General features: G+C 41.9%; 2 long non-coding RNA genes across 4 annotated transcripts in view; one reads left to right on the top strand and one right to left on the bottom strand.

Annotated features, from left to right (window-relative positions):
* Positions 1-8325, top strand: part of LOC131382372 (uncharacterized) — a 50403-nt gene extending 42078 nt beyond the window's left edge. Inside the window, exons 2-3 of the long non-coding RNA XR_009211789.1 lie at positions 7905-8019; positions 8305-8325. This is a non-coding gene — a long non-coding RNA (uncharacterized LOC131382372). The remainder of the gene's footprint in view (positions 1-7904; positions 8020-8304) is intronic.
* Positions 1-22318, bottom strand: part of LOC116462543 (uncharacterized) — a 241070-nt gene that overhangs the window by 7307 nt on the left and 211445 nt on the right. The window contains exon 5 of one of the 3 annotated variants that reach the window (XR_009211785.1): positions 13306-13424. The exons of 1 other annotated variant lie outside the window; for it this stretch is intronic. This is a non-coding gene — a long non-coding RNA (uncharacterized LOC116462543). Of the gene's footprint in view, positions 1-13305; positions 13425-20799; positions 20993-22318 lie in introns of those variants that run through there. One more of the 3 variants, XR_009211783.1, reaches the window with a different exon arrangement.

Genomic DNA, 22318 nt, shown 5'->3' on the forward strand with positions numbered 1-22318 from the left:
TTTGCATAGCTTGTCTCATCTATATCTGTATAATCTCAGGTCCGACGATATTTTCTCTCTTTTGTTTTTCCTAACAAATGAGGAAACTGAGAGCCAGCAGTGTAAGGTTGTTTGCTGCTGAGCATATAGAGTAAGATCTAAGTAGCAGAGTGAGGAACTGAACCTAGATAAGATTTGATTCCCAAAGTCCTACCTCCCCAGGCCAAACTGCAGTGTGGGGCTGACAGATGGATAGTTATTTTACCTGTAAATACAAAATACCTTTCCCCTTCCCTCCATTTAAGTAACATGGGACAAAGGGCTACAGGAAGAGAACAAGGGAGTATTAGTCTAGTGGGTAGCCTTAAAGCTCAGTGGGGCCAATACTCACTTTATGCTCCACTACGACAAATGGCCACAATATGTTTGCTTGCACTTTGGGTGGAGTGGGGAACTTGCTACCTCCCCAGGCAGTCCATCTTATTTGCAGACCTCTGGGTTTGTCTGAGATGCTTGTTGTACAAGTTCTCTCTCTTGCTCATTTTTAAACCAACTTGATTGCTTGTTCATTCAAAATTGTTTCTTCTCATGTAAACCCCATGTATCCTTGTTTTCCTGGTATATAAAGGAACTGCCAAATGTTCTCAAATTTAGGTGGAAGAATGTGCTCGCTCTCCTCTTTTTTTTTTTTGGAAAGCTCTGAGGGAGGGTATACCATCTTTACTCATTATCAAAAAACGCTTCTATATGGAAGTCAGGATTAATGTTTATAAGCCCAGAAAAAATGTTGTGTTCATGATACAAAAAAAATGTTGTGTTCATGATACAGTTTTGTACAGGTAGATTACTTTGGGGATAATAATAGTTAAAATTTATGAAGTGCTTATAACCAAGCACTGTACTAACAGTCTACATAGGTTATTTGCTCATTTAATTCTCCCAACAACCCTAAAGACTTTGATTATCTCTGACTAGTAGATTTGGAAATTAGGGCCGAGATAAGTCAGGTTCCTGGTCTTAGTTAATACTAATTTTATACCAGAAATCTGATGTTTGAAGTTAATAGAAAGTCCAACTCAAGTTGCCTTGAACGCCAAAAGGGATTTATTGATTTGGGTAAATGAATATTCCACAAGGAGATATGGCCTCAGGTGGGATTTAATCCAAGGCACAAGGATGTTTCCCATCTCTTCTCTCCACCTTCTTCTTTTCTTCCTCACCCTAAGAGCAATGCCCTTCATGATTCAAAATGGCTGCCAGGAGCTTGCAGGAGTCCATTGTATTTCCCACATCTTCTTTTAGGTGCAACCTGGGGCATTAAGAAAACAAATGGGCCAGGCACGGTGTCTCTTTGGGAGGCCGAAGCAGGTGGATCACCTGAGGTCAGGAGTTCGAGACCAGCCTGACCAACATGGTGAAACCACGTCTCTGCTAAAAATACAAAAATTAGCTAGGTGTGGTGGCACACGCCTATAATCCCAGCTACTCGGTAGGCTGAGACAGGAGAATTGCTTGAACCTGGGAAGCAGAGGTTGCAGTGAGACAAGATTGAGCCACTGCACTCCAGCCTCTGTCAAAGAAAGAAAGAAAAGAAAAAAAAAGGAAACAAATGTGAGAGCTCTTGTGTCACAGAGATTTTACTGTGATTTTTTTCATTAATTTATAATAGAGTATTTATTAGCAAAAATAAATACGGACTGTAGTTATAAAAATAAATACCCTGTAGTTATCTCAGGTAGGCATGAAAGATTTTTTTTTTAATCTTTAGCAAATAGATCTCCTATCTCATTGGCTCACATTTTATTAGGTTTGAACCAATCAGAATGGCTTCCTGAAGTATGTGGCTTGGTTTAAGCCAATCAGAGCCCACCCCTGGAGGTGAGGAAGAGACTCTGTATGTAAGAGGCAGAAGATGCCCAGCCAAAACCTGTGCTTTTTGTCACCAAGAGGAAAAAGGAATAGATGCTAGTTGTTTTTTTTTATACTTTTTACTTCCCCCCCAAAATAGAGTAAGCATATTCTCCCAGAACACTCAAAGTTGTGGTCTTGCGCTATTTTAGAGGACCTGGTGCATGCTAGATTTTAATAGGATTTTATTTGTAATCCTTTACAGCCATGACTGGTTTATTTTGGTCACAATGAGATGAGGATCATCATCTGGTTTGGATTCTGATGTTTCTGGGCCTCCCCAGTTGGAAAATTTTATGCAGCCCCTGTAATAGTGGAAAATATGCTCAATTGTAAGGAGTTAATTGGCGCTAACTAAAGCACAGTGAACAATTTGGTGGTGATTCACAGGGAAAGGATGGTTAAGGTTTAACAATGAAGCCACAAGAAATTTTCTTTAGAATTCAGTTGCACGATTTTTTTTTTTTAAAATAGCAACTCAGTTATTCAAAATCGTTGTGCCTGGCTCACAAGCCAGGAAATGCTCAAACGAAAGCATGTGTTTCGGTTCTGGAGTTCCAATCTAATCTTTTCTCTCTGCTATGGTAGTGGTGTTTTAGACCTGGTGAGCACTTAGGCTTTAAGTCACATGGACACAAGATCGAATCGCTGCTCTACCTTTCTGGTAGGTGGGTCTCTGTCCTCTCACCTGTAAAATGGAAGTGGTTAGTGGTAGCTACTGCAGAGAATTGTGGTAAAACTTAAAACGGATCATGTAAAGCACAGTGCCTATTGTAGAGTGAGATAGAGCGTTCAATAGTAGTTGCTAACACTGGAAGTGGTAATAGAAGATGGTTGAAAAATATGTGTCATCTTAGACAAGTAATCTACCCTCTTGATGCCTCAGTTTCTTTACTTATTGAATGGGGAAATGAATAGTCCTACTTTATGGAGTTGCTGGGAAGAGCAAGTGAATTAAAACACATCATTCAATGCTTGGCACATAGCAGGTGTTCAGAAAGCAGGTTGGTCCAGTGGTTCTCAATCAGGGGTGATTTTGTCCCCCAGGGGTCATTTGGCAATGTCTGGAGACATTTTTTGTTGTCACAACAAATGGAGGGTGCCACTGGCATCTAGAGTGTAGAGGCCAGCAATGTGGCTCAATATCCCACAGTGCACAGAACAGGCTGCACAACAAAGGATTATCTGGCCCAATAGATCAATAGCGCCTGAGGTTGAGAAACTCTGATACAGTCAACAGCCTGAGCATGGTCATCTTTTGCTCCTTTTGTGGTTTTTGTAACTTCTGCTTCCCACAGAGAATTGCTCCCTTGGGACAGAGGCCAATTATTAGAAGTGAAGAGAGCTAGCCTGGCCTTATGAAGTGGGTCTGGCTATTCTCACTTAAAAAAAAAAAACTGTTTAAAAATACGACTTAAAAAAAAATCTCATTATTCTAAAGCACCCAAGGCTCCACCACCCCCTGGGCTAGTCTTTTCAAAGCCAACCTGGGTTTAAATAGCAGCGTCATCCGTTGTGACCTTGAGCAAGTTGTTACTGTTTTTATCCTCACTTTACTCAACTGCGAAATGGCGGTATTAATACATTTACCCCCAGGGTTGTTTGCGGGGATGAAAAGAGTTAAGATAACAAAAGCACTTGCCATAAAGCCCGACGCCATAGAAGGTGCATGAAGACCACTGCCATGTCTTGGTGGTTGCTGCCTCTGAAATGGCATCGTGACACCTGCCCTTCCCACCTAGGTAGAAGCTTAAAAATACAAACGGAACGTAGACAGGAAGGCATTTCCTCCAAGGTCAAAAGAAATCACAAATGGAAGGATGTGGTTAATATTAATTCTTGGGCTGATGAGGAACCACCGGGGAGGCTCCCTCTGGTGAGGATTTCATGAATTTCAGGAGAGCAGATCCAGCTCCCTGCAGAGCCTGAGCTCCTCGCTCTTGGTTTCTCTGAAGAGATTAACACCAGACCTCTCATTCTGGAGAAGCCTGCATCTTATTTTCCGACTACTTCATTTATTCCACTACAACTGATTTTCTATTTTCTAGCACAAAAAACACAAAGCTGAAGCAAAATGCATTCCCAACTCTTTACCTTTTTTTTTTTTTTTTTTTCAGATGAAGTCTCGCTCTGTTGCCCAGGCTGGAGTGCAGTACCGAGATCTCGGCTCACTGCAACCTCCGCCTCCCGGCTTCAAGCATTTCTCCTGCTTCAGCCTCCCCGGTAGCTAGGACTACAGGCACCTGCCACCAGGCCTGGCTAGTGTTTGTGTTTGCAGTAGAGACGGGGTTTCACCATGCTGGCCAGGCTGGTCTTGAACTACTGACCTTGTGATCTGCCCACCTCGGCCTCCCAAAGTGCTGGGATTACAGGCCTGAGCCACCACACCCGGCTTCAGCTCTAATATTAACACTTCCTTGTAAACACGATCTAAAATACTTCCCACTCCTACAGTAATTTCCTAACAGATCACCCTGTTTTATTGTCTTCATAACCTGTAGTGGTTAATTTTATGTGTCAACTTGACTGACCTAAGGGGTGTCCAGATAGCTGGCAAAAAATTATTACTATTAGAGTTTTTTTTTCTTAAATATAAAAGCAACCTATTGGTTTTCTGAAAGATCTTATACTTACACTCTAGACTTTGCACAAACCATGACGAATATATTTTTTGTTTGTGGGGTACAGTGTGCTGTTTCAATACCTGTATACATTGTGCAATGAATAAATCAGGGTATTTACCATATCCATCACCTAATACATTTATCATTGCTTATATAAAATATTGTTAACCATAGTCATCCTACTGTGCAATAGCACACCAGAACTTTCTCCTCTTATCTAACTTTGTACCCATTGACCTACATCTCTCCATTTCCCTAACCTCCTACACTCCCAGTCTCTGGCAACAATTATTTTACTTTCTACTTGTAAGAGATCAGCATTTTAAGATTCTACATATGAGAGAGATTGTGCGGTATTCGTCTTTCTGTGCCTGGCTTATTTCACTTAACAAAACGACCTCCAGATTCATCCACATTGCTGCAAATGACAGGAATTTTCTCTCTTTTTTATGTGGCCAAATAGTATTTTATTGCCTAAATGTACTATATGTTCTTTATCCATTCATTCATTGTTGGACACAGGTTGATTCTTTATCTTGGCTTTTGTGAAAAGTGTTGCAATTAACATGGGAGTAAAAAAAAAAAAAAGAAAACCACAAAAAACAAAAAACTGAAAAACTAAGAGCAAGAGCTTTGGAGTCTGTCAGAATGGGGTACAAATTCTGGTTGTACTATGAATTAACTGGTACTTTACCCTTCTGAGGCTAAGGTTTTCTTATCAATAAGATATATAGATAAACATACATATATTACATATATCTAGATATATAGATCAGATACATATTATTATGTATATTTAATACTGCACCATGCTATTGATTGAGTTAAATAAGATAATATGCTTAGTCAGGTAGTAGGTACTTAGCAGATGCTCAAAGAGGTGTTAAGTGTTAAGCCAGAATTTGCAATGGAGACTGCCTGACTCTAAATCTCATACCTTTTACACTTAACACTTTCATGTCCATGGGGTTGCTACTTCCTCCCTGTAAAATTTTAGGCACGTCACTTCCCCTTCTGGGTTTCTATTTGTTCAGCTGCACAAGGAGCCCGAAAATTTTAAGCCTAGCCCTGCAATTCTCTGAGCAAGAGTTACCCAGAAAAAGAGCTAGATATTTGAAATATGTTTCATCCTTAATCGGGAGGGCTTTCTAGGTGACTGTCAGGGAGCATTGTCAGGGGTGTAGACGCCATGGATGCCTTTGGGAAGGAAGGGTCGATGCTACTCAGAGGTGAGCATTATCTGTGGGCTCTGCAGCAGCATTTGGGAGGCGAGGAGGCATGTGCAATTGTTTTGGTACAAGCTTTGCCTGAGGTATTTGTACTCCTGGGCTTCTGGGGCCACGGTGCCATGAACACTTGAGCATCACTGGTGGGAACAGCATTGGGAGTGTGCGGAGTGATGCCCCTGGGAGGTAACAAAATCACAGTGCTCAAGATCAAGGACTCTGGGGTCAGATCCCAGTTTTATGCTGGGTGGTCTTGGTCAGGTTGTTTAACTTCCTTGGACCTCAGTTTACTGGACCATAAAATGGATATCATAATGAACTGACATCATAGTTCATAGTTTCGTGCAGATAACTGAATTAAATGCAGTCATTCAAATATTTCTTCAAGGTCTTCTATGTGTCAGTTACTCTTCTAGTGTAAATACAATGTCCCCTCTTCAAGAGCCCTCCCATGACCACTGTATTGAAAATAAACACACCTCTCTGTTGTTACAGTTTATATAATGACCATCTAACATTGCACCACATTGTACTGTATATAATTATCTTATTTTCTCTGCATCCCACACCCTATCTACCTTTAGGCATAAGAATGCTTTCAAGGAGGCCAGAGACCTCACCTGTCTTGTTCTCTGCTGTATCTCCAGCATCTTGCACAGCACCTGGCAGAGTGTAGGTGCTCAAAAAATATTTGCGGAATGAATAAAGGGAGAAAACATTGGAAATCAGTATGCTGCAGTAAAAATGGCAAAGGCAAGCTCTGGAATCAGACAGACCAAGGTTAAAATCCCTATCGGAGTTGCTAAGCTAGTAGGGTGTAAACCCAATACTGTCGATGGCCATTGATTCCATTCGAACCTGCCTGTCAATAAAGCCAACCTATGGGGTGAAAGTGACAGAGACGCTCTTAGTTGATGCTGCTCAAGCCCCAAAACCTCCATCCCTGACGTTGGAATACTTCTTGAATTTTCATTTCGTCAGTCAATGAATACAGCAAATCTCCCTATTGAGTTCAGTTGCTTATTTTGATTTAAGCAAGTTAACTTACACCACTTGTAGTCCAAAGAGGCTGGATTGAAACACATGTGCGTTTTGCTGTCCCTGGGAAATAGGGGTGAGGCAACAGAACAGAAAGGATAGCTCATTCAGTGTAGAGTATTCAGCATGCTTATTTTTTGTGAGTCCCACAATCACACTTCAACTCAGCACTGATTGAAAACACAGCTGTGAGCTTGATCTATCCCTGCTCTGCCCTCTAGGGGCTGTGTGATTTTGAGTGACTCACTTACCCTGTCTGAGCCTTAGCTCCTCACCTATACAACGAACACGATGTTATCTGTCCTACAGGAGCTTTCTGATGATTCCATGTCAGGATGGTTGTGACAGTTCAGTGCCTGGTGCATGGCAGGTCCTCATCCCCTTGCACCTAGGCAATCATCTCATGTTATAGTTTTCTGGGACTGCTGTGACAAATGACCACAAGCTCAGTGGCTTTAGACAACAGAAATATATTATCCCACAGTTCTGGAGGCCAGAAGTCAGAAAACAAGGCGTCAGCAGGGCCATGCTACCTCTGAAGGCTCAAGGGCAGAATTCTTGCCTCCTCCAGCTTCTGGGGGCTCCAGGTGTCCCTTGGCTTATGGCAGCATCACTCCAACCTCTGCCCCCGTCTTCACATGGCTCTTTTTCGTGTATGTCTTTATTTGTCTCTTATGAGGATATCCACTGGGCTTAGGGTCCAAAATCCAATATGATCTCACCTCACTCTTTACCTTAATCATGCTAGCAAATACCCTATTTTCAAGCAAGGACATATTCTGAGGTCCTGGATGGACATAAATTTGAGGGGCAACATTTGACCCAGTATACCCCATGAATGAAAAGTCCTGCCATCATGTCAAATATCCTCTTATCGTTTATTCTGTGAGTTTATTATCCTCTCTGAGTGACTGATCTGCTCACATGGATGAGTTCCCATGAATCATACTCAGTCTTTAGAGGACTCTCCCTTTTCAACAAGAGTTGAGTTCATGGGTGATTCAGCCCTCCACAACCTTGCAAAGGAGATTCTGTCCCCGAAAACCCCACCTTTGAGTGTGTTCATAGAAACAACACAGTAGTTAGAATCAGATATTTCATGCATTTTAACTGTGTGCTCTTTTCTTAGAAGAGTCATTTAAATGTTGAGGTCTTCAATTCTTTGCACTCTAAAATGGAGATTCTGATAATAAATTCTGGCGGACCAAACAAGATTGTAAAGAGGACCAAATGCTTCGTAAATGGTTTGTAGACTGCAACAAAACTTTGTAAACTGTTAAGGCTGGGTTCAGGCAAAGGCGGGGGTGCATATTTTGTGGGTCTATATATGGATTTCTTGGCTCTCACACAGTTTTTAAATATCTTAATTTAAAATTCTTTAGGCTGGGTTCCCATTCTCCAACTCATCCTGTACTACATTACTCTGTTTTTCTCATTCACCTTTTTGCTTGGATTCTGGAGCCACTACTGTTTATGGCCCCTGGAGAGGAAACTGGCTTGTCTGGGACCAATAACCTTTACTCTCTGAGCATCATCACCAGAACCTGCACCCAACAGCACAAAGTGGCTCCTGCTTCTGCTCCAGCCAGGAGGGGAAACACAGATGCAAAGTTACAATGTAGAAAAATAACACACAGCTTGTCGCCACTGAGTTCCCCATTGATTTTGCTTCCCAAAGATTCCTGAGGAATCTGGACACCCGGGTAGAAGGTCTGTTTAGAAGCCACAAGTGATTGATGCCAACGAACACCTTCAGGGCTACTGTCCTCCTTTGGTCAGCCTGCATTTTAGTGGCTGGGGATGAAAGCCACAGCGTTGGAAAGAGACAGCAAATGAGATGGCGAGAACCTGGTAAGAGCAGAAGATAGTGAGGAAATGTACTTTAACAAAAATGGGGATAGCAGTAATAAGTATTAATGATCACCTAGTTGAACCAGGCACTGTGATTGACACTTTACTTGCATTTTTCTCAGTTAATGCTCACTATGGGAGCATCATTACCCTAAATTTAAGGATGAGGAATGTCTTACTTTGGGTTCCCCAAACTTGGGTTCAGAAGAAAATCCTAAGATAAGGATTCAAGTCAGGTATTTTAGAGATGATCCCAGGAAAAATCAGTAGGGGAGTGGAGAATGAGACAGTAAAGAAGAGGCAGAAATAAAGAGTATATTTTAAAACTCATTGCAATTGAGAGCACCTGAAGCTTAATTCCACTGGGAAAATTTCTGAGAAACAGTGTAGGCCCTAAACCTCAGAGCTATCCCTGTGATGGGAAAGGGAGCTGGGGTATTTATACATCAACTCATGATAGTCCTTGGCTGAGGGCTGCACTTCTAGCCTGCCAAATGGGTGGACAAATTGCTTTGGTGCCAAAGAAAGTCCTCAGGCATTGAATTTGGAGTTGCAAATTAGGTTGGTCTACATTGAAGTTATAAGAGTGAGGGAATATGAGGGAGCACCAAGAATGTCTGCTATAAGGAGGTTTATGTGTGTGTGTGTGTGTGTGTGTGTATATGCATGTATGCACATGCATATGTCTGTATACATACACACAGTGTGTATACGTATACACTGGACACTGAGTTGAAAGGATTTAAGCACTGGACTGAAAGTAAGACTGTTGCTTTTGGAGTCTTTATCATGAAGGCAGACATATGCACATGTATGTTGATCACAGTATTCTATTCACAATAGTAAAGACATGGAATCCATCTAAAATGTCCATCAACAGTGGACTGGATAAAGAAAATATGGTACATATACACCATGGAATACTGTGCAACCATAAAAAAGAGTAGGATCATGTTCTTTGCAGCAACATGGATGAAGTTGGTGGCCATTATCCTAAGCGAATTAACACAAGAGCATGAAAACCAAACACAGCATGTTCTCATTTATAAGTGCCCAAACACTGAGTACACATGGACAAAAAGAAGTGAATGATAGATACCAGGGCCATTTTGAGGGTGGAAGGTGGGAGGAGGATGAGGATTCAAAAACAGCCTATTGGGTTCCATGCTTACTACCTGGGTGACAAAATAATCTGTACACCAAACCCCTGTGATATGCGATTTACCCATGTAGATTGCACACGTACCCCTTGAACCTAAAATAAAAGTTGGAAAGTCAAATCAAAGCAAATCATGATTTTATTCAAAATAATAGCAAAAAATATTAGATTAAAAGCCCTTAAATTTCCGGTTAGACTTATCACATGACATGCTAACATCAACAGAATGTATTGGTTAGGGCCAAGCATAGTGGTTCACACCTGTAATCCTAGAACTTTGGGAGGGCCAAAGCAGGAGGCTTGCTTGAGGCCAGGAGTTCAAGACCAGCTTGGAAAACACAGTGAGATCCTGTCTTTATATGTATATATATATATATATATAAAATTTAGCCGGGTGTGGTGGTACACGCCTGTGGTCCCAGCTACTTGGGAGGCTGAGGTAAGAGGATCTCTTGAGCTTGGGAGGTCAAGGCTACAGTGAGCTGTGATCATGCCACTGCACTCCAGGCTGGGTGCCAGAGTGAGACTCTTATTTCAAAAAAATAGAAAAATACTGCATTTGTTGCTGGACCTTATCCTCACTAGATAATCTCTTCTGACCCTCATCATGCTGCCAAAGACCCTCAGAGAACATTGGGACTCATGTTCAGAACAGGCCCCTCGAGTGATCACCTTCCAATCGTCAAAGTTCTGGCTTTGCAATTAACTCATTGAAGGCATTCTGTTTCTCAATATGAATCTACATCCTTTTCTTATCATCTCTTTACATATTTCTCATCCAATAGTGTTTTTTTAATCCAAAAAAGATTGTGTTATTAAAGTTTTGTGTGGAGCTGTGATTGCCATTCTTGGAACTGAAGATGCAATCAAGGGGAGAGAATTGATGCCTCATAATTCAATGAATGGATGTGCTTCTGTGGTAATTTCTTCAGTAATTACTTGTGTAAACTATGTGTTTCTGTAATTGAAATGCTACAGTGTGGGGCAATTTATCAAAATCCATAATTTATTACAGCTTTTTCATCTTGTTCCTTGGTTTCTCTGCTTGTCCTCATTAGAATGTTGCCTCCTCACCAACACTTCAGTCCATCCTAACCATTTAGACTAGGAAGCAAAAACAGACATCGCCTTTGGAAAAAAGGTTCTGATGAACTTAGTTGAAAGTTTAAAATCCATTTTCCACAGGACGCAATTGTTATTTTTCTTTGCTGTATGTATTTTATGACAATCTCTAAGATGTGATTTATGAAATGGCTTTGAAGAGATTGTCTACTTCAAGTGTTTGGATAATAATACCATTTTTCTTTTACTGTTACCAAGTATTCTGTATGTCTCATGTTTATAAAAGCCCGAGAAAAGAGGCAGGGACTAGAAAGTGTATTTTACCAGCAGAGGACACGCAATTACAGAGCAATCTGAGAGAAAACATGTCTCCTGACCTGAGCTATTGCTTTGAGGCCATGGGACCATGAGAGGGGACAGCTTTTTAGTCCCATTCCAAGCCCCTGCTAAAGCCACCCCAGTAAATTCAGGAGCTGTCCTTGGTTTTCACTACTCTTTCTAGTAGATCACAGAAAACAAGCAAAGCAGTTTGTGGTGTTTGAAGAACCCTAAACTCAAAAACAATTGAAAGAAAGTTTAGAGAAACTTCAACAGTCTAACATATTTTCAAAACAAAATTTACTTATTTTATCATCATCAAAATTAAACACAAAAAAGATGAAAAAAGTAGAAAACACAATTTTTCTCCTCTGTCCAAAAGATAATTTACTATTGGTAAAATATTTTGACACAGTTTCTTTTGTATTTTTTCTCTGCATAATTTTTATGTTACTTAATATTGTTTCATATTGCATAACTTTAAAATTTCCCCGTGGCATTCAACATAATCAGAAACATAGGTTTAAAGTTTTCTTGAGGTTTCTGAGATATAATTTACATATGGTACAATTCATCCTTTTTGGTGCACAGTTTTATGAATTTTGACAAACGTGTACCATAATCAAGATACAGAATAGTCCCATGGCCGCCAAAATTTCCCTCGTAAACCTTTGCGATTAACTCTCGTCTTCATCCTCAGTGCCTGGTAACCACGAATCTTTCTTCTGTTCCTCTAGGAATACATCAGTTAATGACTGCATAATACCACAATAAGTAGTTACACCATAATTTTCCAAATCATTACATCCCTATAAAATATTTCGTTTATTCTAATTTTTTCTTTTTAAAATTTTTTTCTTTTTCTTTTTTTTTTGAAGGGAAGTTTCATTCTTGTCACCTAGGCTGGAGTGCAATGGTGTGATCTCGGCTCACTGCAACCTCCGCCTCCCAAGTTTAAGCGATTCTTCTGCCTCAGCCTTCAGAGCAGCCGGGATTACAGGCACCTGCCACCATGCCTGGCTAATTTTTGTATTTTTAATAGAGATGGGGTTTCACCATGTTGGTCAGGCTGGTCTTCAACTCCTGACCTCAAGTGATTTGCCCCCCTAGGCCTCTCAAAGTGCTGGGATTACAGGCATGAGCCACCACACCTGGCCCTTAAATTATTTTTTCTAGTATAAATTATACTATGTTAAACATTTTTGTGCATATATGTTTTCCAGGATTTTAGGTCATTACCTTATTATGAGATTCCAGAAGTGGAGCTGGTATGGCAGACTTATGAAACATGTTAAACTTCACTCAAGAACCAGACACCAAATTAAGATCCTTGATGCTGAAAGTCCAGAGAAACTAGTGGAGGAGAAAGACTGTGGAATTTGGAGTAGCAGGACAACATTAGTGTTAGATCCCAGCATTTCTGATCACGCCACTATTCTGTTTAGCCATTAATAACTTCTCAATGACCTCAGAAAAGATGTAACTGTTTGACAGTTAAAATCTTTTATTATCTAACTATGTCTATTTCCACCTCCACATCCTGATCTATATCTGTAGCTATATCTATGGTATAGTCTATGTGCCTTGTACTTGCACATGGTGCAAGCTTCTCTCACGGTTCCTGTCTTTGTACATTTTTGTTCTTCTTTCTGAAACACCTTCTTCCCCTTCCAGTGTCTTCTTCTTTGCTAGTCGCTTTAATCATTCCGCAATGCCGAGATGTGCTGGGTGCCCTCGCTTTGTGTGTTCACAGTTCTTTATGCTTACGTCTATGTTGGGGCTCACTTGTTTGTTTTTATACTCCACAATGATATATTGAGAGTCTACAATGTTCTGGGTACTATAGACATGGCAGCCAATGAGAGAGATAAAATTCCTGTCAAAGGAGAAATACCATTCTCACTGGGGAGGAGAGGATGCTGCAGCAGAGATCTAAATAATGAGAAGAAGTAGCCACAGGGATATGCAGAGGAAAAGTTATTTAGGCAGGTAGAAAAACAAACGCAGGCCAGGTGCGCTGGCTTACGCCTCTAATCCCAGCACTTTGGGAGTCCGAGACCGGCGGATCACAAGGTCAGGAATTCGAGACCAGCCTGGCCAACATAGTGAAACCCTGTCTCTGCTAAAAATACAAAAATTACCTGGGTGTGGTGGCACGCGCCTGTAGTCCCAGCTACTCGGGAGGCTGAGGCAGGAGATTTACTTGATCCTGAGAAGCGGAGGTTGCAGTGAGCCGAGACTGCACCATTGAACTCCAGCCTAGGTGACAGAGTGAGACTTCGTTTCAAAAAATAAATAAATAAAAATAAAAATAAAATAAAAAAAATGCAAAGTCCCTGAAGGATGAAAGTTCTTGGCCTATTGGAGGAACAGTACAAAGGCTCAGTGCCTGGGGTCTGGTGAGTAAGAAGAAAAGTTATAGGAAGTGAAGCTGTAGTTAGCAGATCCAGAGTATTTTAGGTCTTGCAGGCCGTGAACCAGAGTGGGCATTTTATTGCAAATATGATGGAACAATTAGAGCTTTTTGATTAAGAGAGTTGTAAGATATAATTTGTGTCCTAAGAACATTATTCTGGCTTCTGGGTGCAGCAGAGGGGAAATTATGGAATAAAGACTACCAAGAAGGAGGCCAGGACAGCCTCATGGCATGAAACAACAGGGGGCCTAGACTGGGGGCAGCAAACTTTTTCTGCAAGGAGCCAAACAGTAAGAATTTTAGACTTTGTGAGCCAAATGGTTTCTGTCACAACCACTCAATCCTGCCATTATAGTGTAAACACAGCTGTCGAGAATAAGTAAATGAACGAGGGTGATTGTTTTCCAAGAGCAGGTTGCTGGCTGGCTTTGGCTCAAGGAGCACAGTTTGTGGGTCCCTGGCTTAGGCTGTAAGAGTTATAATGAAGGGAGTAATAAGTGGCCAGATTGAGCATATATTTTGGACATGGAGTGGGTTTTCTCAGAGAAATCAAGATTGCTATTTTTGACCTAAGAAATTTAAGATGCTCATCAGATGTCTACATGAAGATTTTGACTTAGGAATTGGAGAGTTGAGTGGGAAGCAGAATTTTATTTATTTATTTTTTAAGACGGAGTCTCGCTCTGTTACCCAGGCTGGAGTGCAGTGGCACAATCTCTGCCCTCTGCAACCTCTGCCTCCTGAGTTCAACCAATTCTCCTGCCTCAGCCTCCAGAGTAGCTGGGATTACAGGCGTACACAACCATACTGAGCTAATTTTTGTATTTTCAGTAGAGAGGGGGGTTTTACCACGTTGGTCAGGCTGATTTCAAACTCCTGACCTCAAGTGATCCACCTGCCTCGGCCTCTGAAAGTGCTGGGATTACAAACAGGAGCCACTGCGCCCGGCCGGGAAGCAGAATATTGTGGAAAGGTTGGCAAGCGATATTAGTTCTGGGATCATCAACATATAGGTGATATTAAAATAATAAGAATAGATGTGGTCATCTAGGGAAAGATTTTAGAAGGCAAAGATAAGGGGAGAGGAGAAAGGAAAGGAAAAGAGAAGAGGGGAGAAGACAGGTCAGGCTAATGACTACACATTGGAACATTTCAGCACTTAGAGGTTGATATATGAGGAAGATCCAGCAAAAAAGACTGAAGGAGAGTTCCCCTGAAGAAGACTGTGGCATCTTTAAAGTCAGGGTCACAGCGTTTTCACACAGGGAGATGTGGTCAAATGTGTCAAAGATTGCTGACAATTCTTGTAAGAAGAGGGTTGAAAATTAATAATTAATTTTGGCAACTTGGAAGTTATTAGCCATCTTGATAAGAATAGATTCTGTGGGCCGGATGTGGTGGCTCACGCCTGTAATCCCAGCACTTTGGGAGGCTGAGGCGGGCGGATCACGAGGTCAGAAGGTTGAGACCATCCTGGCTAACATGGTGAAACCCTGTCTCTACCAAAAATACAAAAAATTAGCAGGGCGCGATGGCAGGCGCCTGTAGTCCTAGCTACTCAGGAGGCAGAGGCAGGAGAATGGCGTGAATCCGGGAGGCGGAGTTTGCGGTGAGCCGAGATCACGCCACTGCACTCCAGCCTGGGCAATAGAGCGAGACTCTGTCTCAAAAAAATGAAAAAATTGAAAGTTACCGTAGCATGCATGTAGACTTACAGAAATAATCCACAAAGAGGGGGAAATTGATGCAGAAGAGATGGGCGACAATTGAAGCAGTGAAATCCTTGAAGAAGAAGGGGCTTTGCACAAGTGGAGGGGTTGGCCTTAGACAGACAGTCCAGCCAATGCAACAGGGAAGGTCACAATTAGTCCCCACAGAGGCTTGTGTATTTGGGGGTGAGGGTGGGGTGATGAAGAGGTCCTTATACGAGAGGATGGTCATCAATTTTCTAAGGATTGGAGAAGCATTGGAGATAGGGAGAGAAGACACCAAGTAGTCATCTTGGAAAAATAGAAAGGCAAACTTTCTAGGGAAACAGCGGAGATTTTCAGCAGGACTGTGGTCAGGGTAAGGAGAGGCCAGGAAGCTTAGTGTATGTTTTCTCCAATCATTCTGAGCTACCTAGGCTTCAGGCACACAATGGGTGAAGTACTGGGTTTAATCTAGACGTGGCTTGCCTGGGGAAACAAAACGGAGAGGAGATAAGAGCGTTAAACGTGTCCCCACGTAAGATGACATAGTGCTTGACTCTGAATCTAAACTGTGTGGGGAAGAAAGTAACAGCAGACAAGAGATGATGAGTAATGAGGTAGTCATGGGGGACCATGGATTAGATGTCTCATTGGTGGAGAAGAATGATCAGATGAAGGGGCCTCACAAGGGTGAGCGGGAAAAATAAGAGGGTGTAATTGGAGAAGGAAATGTTTAGGTTTGAGATCTTGGATCTGATGCACTCAAAGTCCTACAGAGTAATGAGGTAAGTAAGGGGCTGAGGTGGGGCAGAAAATCAGACTTTTGGAGGTAGGGGGCAAAAGAGCTGAGAAGCGAGGGGATTGGATGGATAATTTATGTGGATATTAGAGTCACGAGGATGGAAGACAGGAATAGCAGTGGACGGGAAGGCAGTGATCCAGGTGCTGGAATCTTCAGGGAATGAAAGAGTGAGTGTCTGGGAGATCAGCAGAAGACTCTGAAAGCAGGATTGTGGATGGTGAAGGTTTGGCATGGCCTTGCAAGAAACTGAAATGTTGGAAGCAGGAAGGAAAAGAAATTGTCAAGAGGCAGCCAAGTGAAGCAAGGGGGACACTTTCCCAACTTTCGGCACATGAGGTAAAAACATTAACTGCTCTCAGAGGATAGTCATATTTTAGTTAGCATACACACACACACACACACACACACACACACACAGACACACACACACAGACACAGACACACACACACAGACACACACACACACACACAGACACACACACACACACACACACAGACACACACACCCCTAGTGTTATTCCATTATACTGGCAAGAAAACTGAGGCTTAGCGAGATTAGGCAACCTGCCCACAGCCACTGGGCAGCAGCTTGGATTCAAGCCCAGGTCAGTCTGAATCTGGAACTTCTGCTCTGGTTTGGTGTGATTCGTGGCTGTCAACACCATGCTCCATTCAGTTTTGCCAAAGTTTACTTCCTCCAGCTGTGTTTCCTCTGCTCTTATCCCTGTATCCCCCTCTTTCCAAGGTTATCACCTGAGGTTACCCAGAAGCGTGTGGACATTTGCAGCCTGATCCAGGGCTGAGCTTGTCCCAGAATCCTTGAATTTGTTCTTGGGGGTTAACAACCTATACAGGGGATTCACTTCTCCTCCATCCCATTTTCTATTCAGAGCAGGGATAAGTTGGTAATGACGACTGGTTTTTATTCTCTTCGCGCTGACAGGGAGATAATGAGTCATATTGGCCCAGGTTATGAAATGAAGCCCTGGAAGGGAGTTATCATCAGACTCCTGAGAGGGGAGAGCAGAAAAGGGGATTTAAATTCAAGCGTTAACTGCCGATTTGGTTGGCATTCAATCTCCTTAAGTCTTTCTTCTTCTTCATGTCATCACTAAATGAGACAAAGCAGGCAGCTGGTAGATGGGAGAAAGGTATGAAACTGCTCGAGTACTGTGATAATTCATCTTTAATAGCTTTCATTTAGGCTCTGTGCCACACACTGAACATGAATTGTTCTAAATCCTTATAATAATTTTAAGAGGTGAGTATTCCCTGCCCGCCCCCACCATTTCACAGGTAAGCAATTCAGTCCCGGTGGGATTACGCATCTTACTTGAGATTGCTCATACATGTCTGACTTCAAAATCGGTCCCCTCTCCAGCTCATGGTGATCGCTCCTCAGGGACCCTGCTAATTTGCCTTGACTTTGTTTAGCAGCTAGAGGGAGAAAGGGAGGCCAAACCAGAAGGTCAAATAAAATTTCTTTGTGATCTTCTTTTTCGTATCATGGACTTTAGTACTTGGCTGCCTGGGTTTAAATATCACCTACCAGCTGTGTGACCTCAGAAAGACTACTTGACCTCTCTGAACTGCGTTTTCCCCATCCGTAAGATTGGGGGAGTTATTGTGAAAATTAAATAATTTAAATATGGTAAGCACTTAAGATATGTGTCTGGCACATAGGAAGTGTTAGCTGTTACTTTTATTGTGGCTGCTGTTGTTTTTATTATTGCTGGTGTGATGGCATTTGTGTTAAGAGCTAATCATTTTTGGTGCCCTTACTGGGGTCCCAGGTTTGACTGGGACAAGCGATTTACATGTGGTAACTTAATTAACTCTCATCAGTTAGGATACTTTTGGATACAATAATTGAAATTGCAACCCCAGCTGACTTAAATGAGAGGTTATTCATTACTGCCTTCAACAGGAAACTCACAGGTAAGGCAAGTTTCAGTGGAGGTTGATTCAGGGCATCAATGATGATACAAGGCTCCAGGAAGCTCTTTTTATCTTTCTTCTCTGCTTTACTCAGTGTTGGCTTTACCCATAGGCTAGTCATGAAGTGGGTGAAATAGTCCCAGGCATCATGTGGAGATCAGACAACATTCAGAAATGGAAAAGAGATTCCTGGAGAAAACTTTTCCCAGAAGTCTCTAGCAAGCTCCTGTTCTTGTCTCACTGGCTAAAGTTGTGCCACATGCCCATTCCTGAACCAATGGAGGGGATGGGATTTTCTCCAGACCAATCAGGTCACCGTTGGAGCTGAGGGTCGGGTTGGCCTCCCGCAAGCGTCTGCCGACCTGGGAATGGTGCTGCCTGAAGGAAATCATGCTTCTTCTGTAAGGAAGGAAGAAAGGGAAGTGGTTCTGGGTGGGCAAAAACAAGGTGCCTAGGGTACGCTATAGGTAGGTGGTGTTGTCACAGTGAACCCAAATATCCCAGTAAGGGCACAAAAAAATGATTAGCTCTTATCACGGATGCCATCATACTTATTGTCATTGCTACCAACAATTGATAGAAACAACAGCAGCCACTATAAAAGCAATAGCTAACACTTCCTATGTGCCAGACACAGTCTTAAGTGCTTACCATATTTAAATTTAATCCACAGAAGAACCCTATAAAACAGAAGTTATAATCATCTCAATCTTACATATGGGGAAAATGAAGTTCAGGGAGATCAAGTAATCTCCCTAAGGACACAGAGCTGGTAGGTGATTATTTATTTATTTATTTATTTGTTTATTTATTTATTTATTTTTGGAGATGGAGTCTCACTCTGTCACCCAGGCTGGAGTGCAGTGCCACAATCTCGGCTCACTGCAACCTCTGCCTCCCGGGTTCAGGTGATTCTCTTGCTTCAGCCTCCTGAGTAGCTGGGACTACAGGTGTGCACCACCACGCCTGGCTAATTTCTTTGTATTTTTAGTACAGACGGGATTTCACCATGTTGGCCAGGCTGGCCTCGAACTCCTGACCTCAAGTGATCTACCCATCTTGGTCTCCCAAAGTGTTGGGATTACAGGTGTGAGCCACTGCACCCAGTTGGAAGGTGATATTTAAACACAGGCAGCCAAGCACTAGACTCCCAAAAGTCTGTAGTAAGCTTCTGCTCTTGTCTCATTGGCTGCAGTATGTCACATGCCCATTCCTGAACCAATCAAGAGAATAGAATTTCCTCCAGATCAATAAGGTTACCTGGAGCTGTGGGTGGGGTTGGCCTCTCACAAGAATCTGCCTACCAGGGAATGGTGCTGCCTGAAGAAAATCATGCTTCTATGAGGAAGAAAGAAAGGGAAGTAGATGTGGGTGGGGAAACACAGGATGCCCTACAGGTTGGTGGTGTTTTTTCTGTTTAACAAAGAAGGAAACTGTTGGTGGAAAAAAACAAACTCTGTCACATATTGCAAGGAGGTTTATTCTGAGCCAATATGCATGACTGCAGCCCAGGGAAAACACAAACCGAAGCAGCCTTGAGTAAGTGGTCCCAAGGCAGTTGGACTGTAACTTTGTGTTATACATTTCAGGGAAGCAGAAGTTACAAGCAAAGTCATAAATCAAGGCATGGAGATTATGCATTGGCCCCAGAATGGTGGGATATCTTGAAGTGGAGGTTTACAGGTCATAGGTGGGTTTGGAGATCCTTTAATTTGCAAATGATTAAAGGAACAAAGCTTTGTCTAAAAACTTGGAGTCAGCAGAAAGGAATGTTTAAGTTACGATAAAGTCAGCTAATCATCATGGCATGCTATGCCAGGGTTGGGTTGCAAGAGCAAGACACAGTACAATCCAGACTGACCTTTTGGGGTGTGTGACTTAACTTTTGCCTGGCATGGATTTAGGTCCTGTTTATAATTTGATATCTATTGCCACAAATAATCCATTCTATCAGTCTTATGATTGCTTTTTGAACATTCACTCTGGTTAATTGTTGTGTCCAAACTGCAAAACAGAGGGGATGTCATGAGGCATGTTTGACCTCCTATTCTGTCATGGTGGGAACTCAGTTTTTCAGGTTTTCTCTGGGGTCCCCTTGGCCAAGAGGGGGTCTGTTTAGTCAGCTGGGGAGCTTAGGATTTTATATTTTATTTACAAAACTGGAGGTCTAAAAAGTTAAGTAAGTTTCACAGGGTCATCAAATCAGAAGTGAAACTTGCCCCGGACTGTGTCTTATCATCATGTTCTTTAGGGCCATACTAAAACTTTATGGGGTATGGAAAGGAGCTGTGACCACTTTTATTGAGCATATGCTAATAAGTGCTCGGCACTACATAGGCACATTACAAGAATCTTATTTAATTCCTTTATCAACTCAATTCATTAGGCATTTTAGGTCTATGTTATAGTGGGGGGATTAACTGGTGCTGGAACAGGGGACATGGCTTGCTGCAGGTCACTCATCTAACAAGAGGCAAAGCCAAAATCTAAACCCAGAATCTGTCTGGCTCCAAAGCCAATTTTTTTTCTATGACCTCCAAAAAAATGCCTTTCTTCTTCTTGGGGATTCATATGAGGAAAAGTCATACTTTTAATGAGGATCCTGATGAATTTCAATTCAGTAACCCAGTTTTTAAAACAATTTTTATTTTAGAATAAGACACGTTCGGAGTACATGCTCCAGTGAACTTTTTTTCTTAATTTTTTTCTCAACTCCAAGTTCTGTGACCTCTTCTCTGCACTTTCCTTCACTGAGAACTTTTAAAATAAAACATCTTAATTGGCTGCTCTGATGCTCTTTGGGTTGCAGGGAGTCAGAAGTGTGGAAATGGACTCTTTAGGTTATATGATGGTGTGTCTCCTCTTTTCCTGAGCAAGGGGAAAGGTGAGGGGATTATGATCACATAAAACCCATTCATGCTTGGGTCTATGATCTTACTGGGCAAGCTCTCAGAAGCCTCTTCTCTTCATTCCTGGGGATCTAGTTTTAAGACAGGGAAAGGAATTCTTATTAATTGAGGCCCCCCTGAAGTGCCAGGCAGTATACTAGTGTTTAATTTTCCCAACAGCCACATGAAATATTGGTATCCTTTGTGCAAATGAAAAGCCTGTGGTTCACAGAGGTAAAATAACTATCCAAGATGACACAGCCTATTGAGTGAGAGTTTGGAGCTGCCCTGTGTCTGACTCCAAATCTTAGATTTTTCTATCACGTTTCCTGAATTGTAAATTCCATTCCTATAGAGCATCTGCCAAAGTCTTATACTTTTTTGAACTCCTTCCCCATATCCTACATATGGTCATATTAATTTAAGTTCTTTTGGTTGCCAGTAACAGAAACCCACTCAGCCTTGTTTAAGCAAAAAAGGGGGAATTTATTATAAGATACTGAGGTTTCTTACCGAGGCCAAGAGCAGATCTGAGTGTCAGGGGTGAACAGGGATAAATAGGAACTGAAATTCCGTGTGGACTTTATCTGTTATATGAACTTCTCTGAGTGTGTTTGCTTCATTCTTCTTGCTCATTGCAGACTAGCTTCCTTTACTACCTACACATACAAGAAAAATACTGACTGCTGACACCGCTACCTTATATTTAACTAGACTAGTCACATGACTGCAGAAGATCTTTTCTCTCTCACCTTCTCCTATCCCTTTCTCGTTTTCTCTCTCTGCCCCTCTCAACTCTGGGCTCTCAGTGAAGAAGTTAATTAGCCTAACTAAATCTTGTGCATTTATTTCTAGCCCAATTATCTGCGTCTAAAGACTGGGAGTGGTGGTGTACCAAAATGGCGGCTCCCACTAGAACCTTGTAGATGGAGGGAGCGAGGTGTTCTCCAAAAAACGTTAAGAGAGATTCCAGAAGTTGTGGTTGTGCTGGATGGACAACCTAATAGCTCTCCTTTATAAGAAAATTTATAATAATATTTACTCATGATGAGGATCCAGCGAATTTCATGTAAAACCCTTAGAACAGTGTTTGTTGAAGTAAACACTTCATAAAACCTGGGGCAGGTTATAGTATTAGGTACTCAACAAGCTTCGTTTGTTCCTTTCTTTGAGCCTAGATGTGGAAAAGAATGGGTTGCCATTGGGGCGGAGAAAAAGTCAGTGTATGAGGTCAAAGGGGAAAGGGCATTTCCTTCTTCTTAGAACTAAAATTGGTGCTGATTTGTCTCTAAAAAAAAGAAGTCATTCGGTTACAGGAATCTCAAGTATCTGGGGACTTTTTCTCCTTCCTTTAAAACAGTGTTCTTCACCATGGATATACGTTTGGATCACCTGAGGTGCTTTAAAAATACTTACGT

The sequence above is a fragment of the Hylobates moloch genome, unplaced genomic scaffold, assembly GCF_009828535.3.
Source record: "Hylobates moloch isolate HMO894 unplaced genomic scaffold, HMol_V3 SCAFFOLD_23, whole genome shotgun sequence".
In the NCBI taxonomy this organism is placed as follows: Eukaryota; Metazoa; Chordata; class Mammalia; order Primates; family Hylobatidae; genus Hylobates; species Hylobates moloch.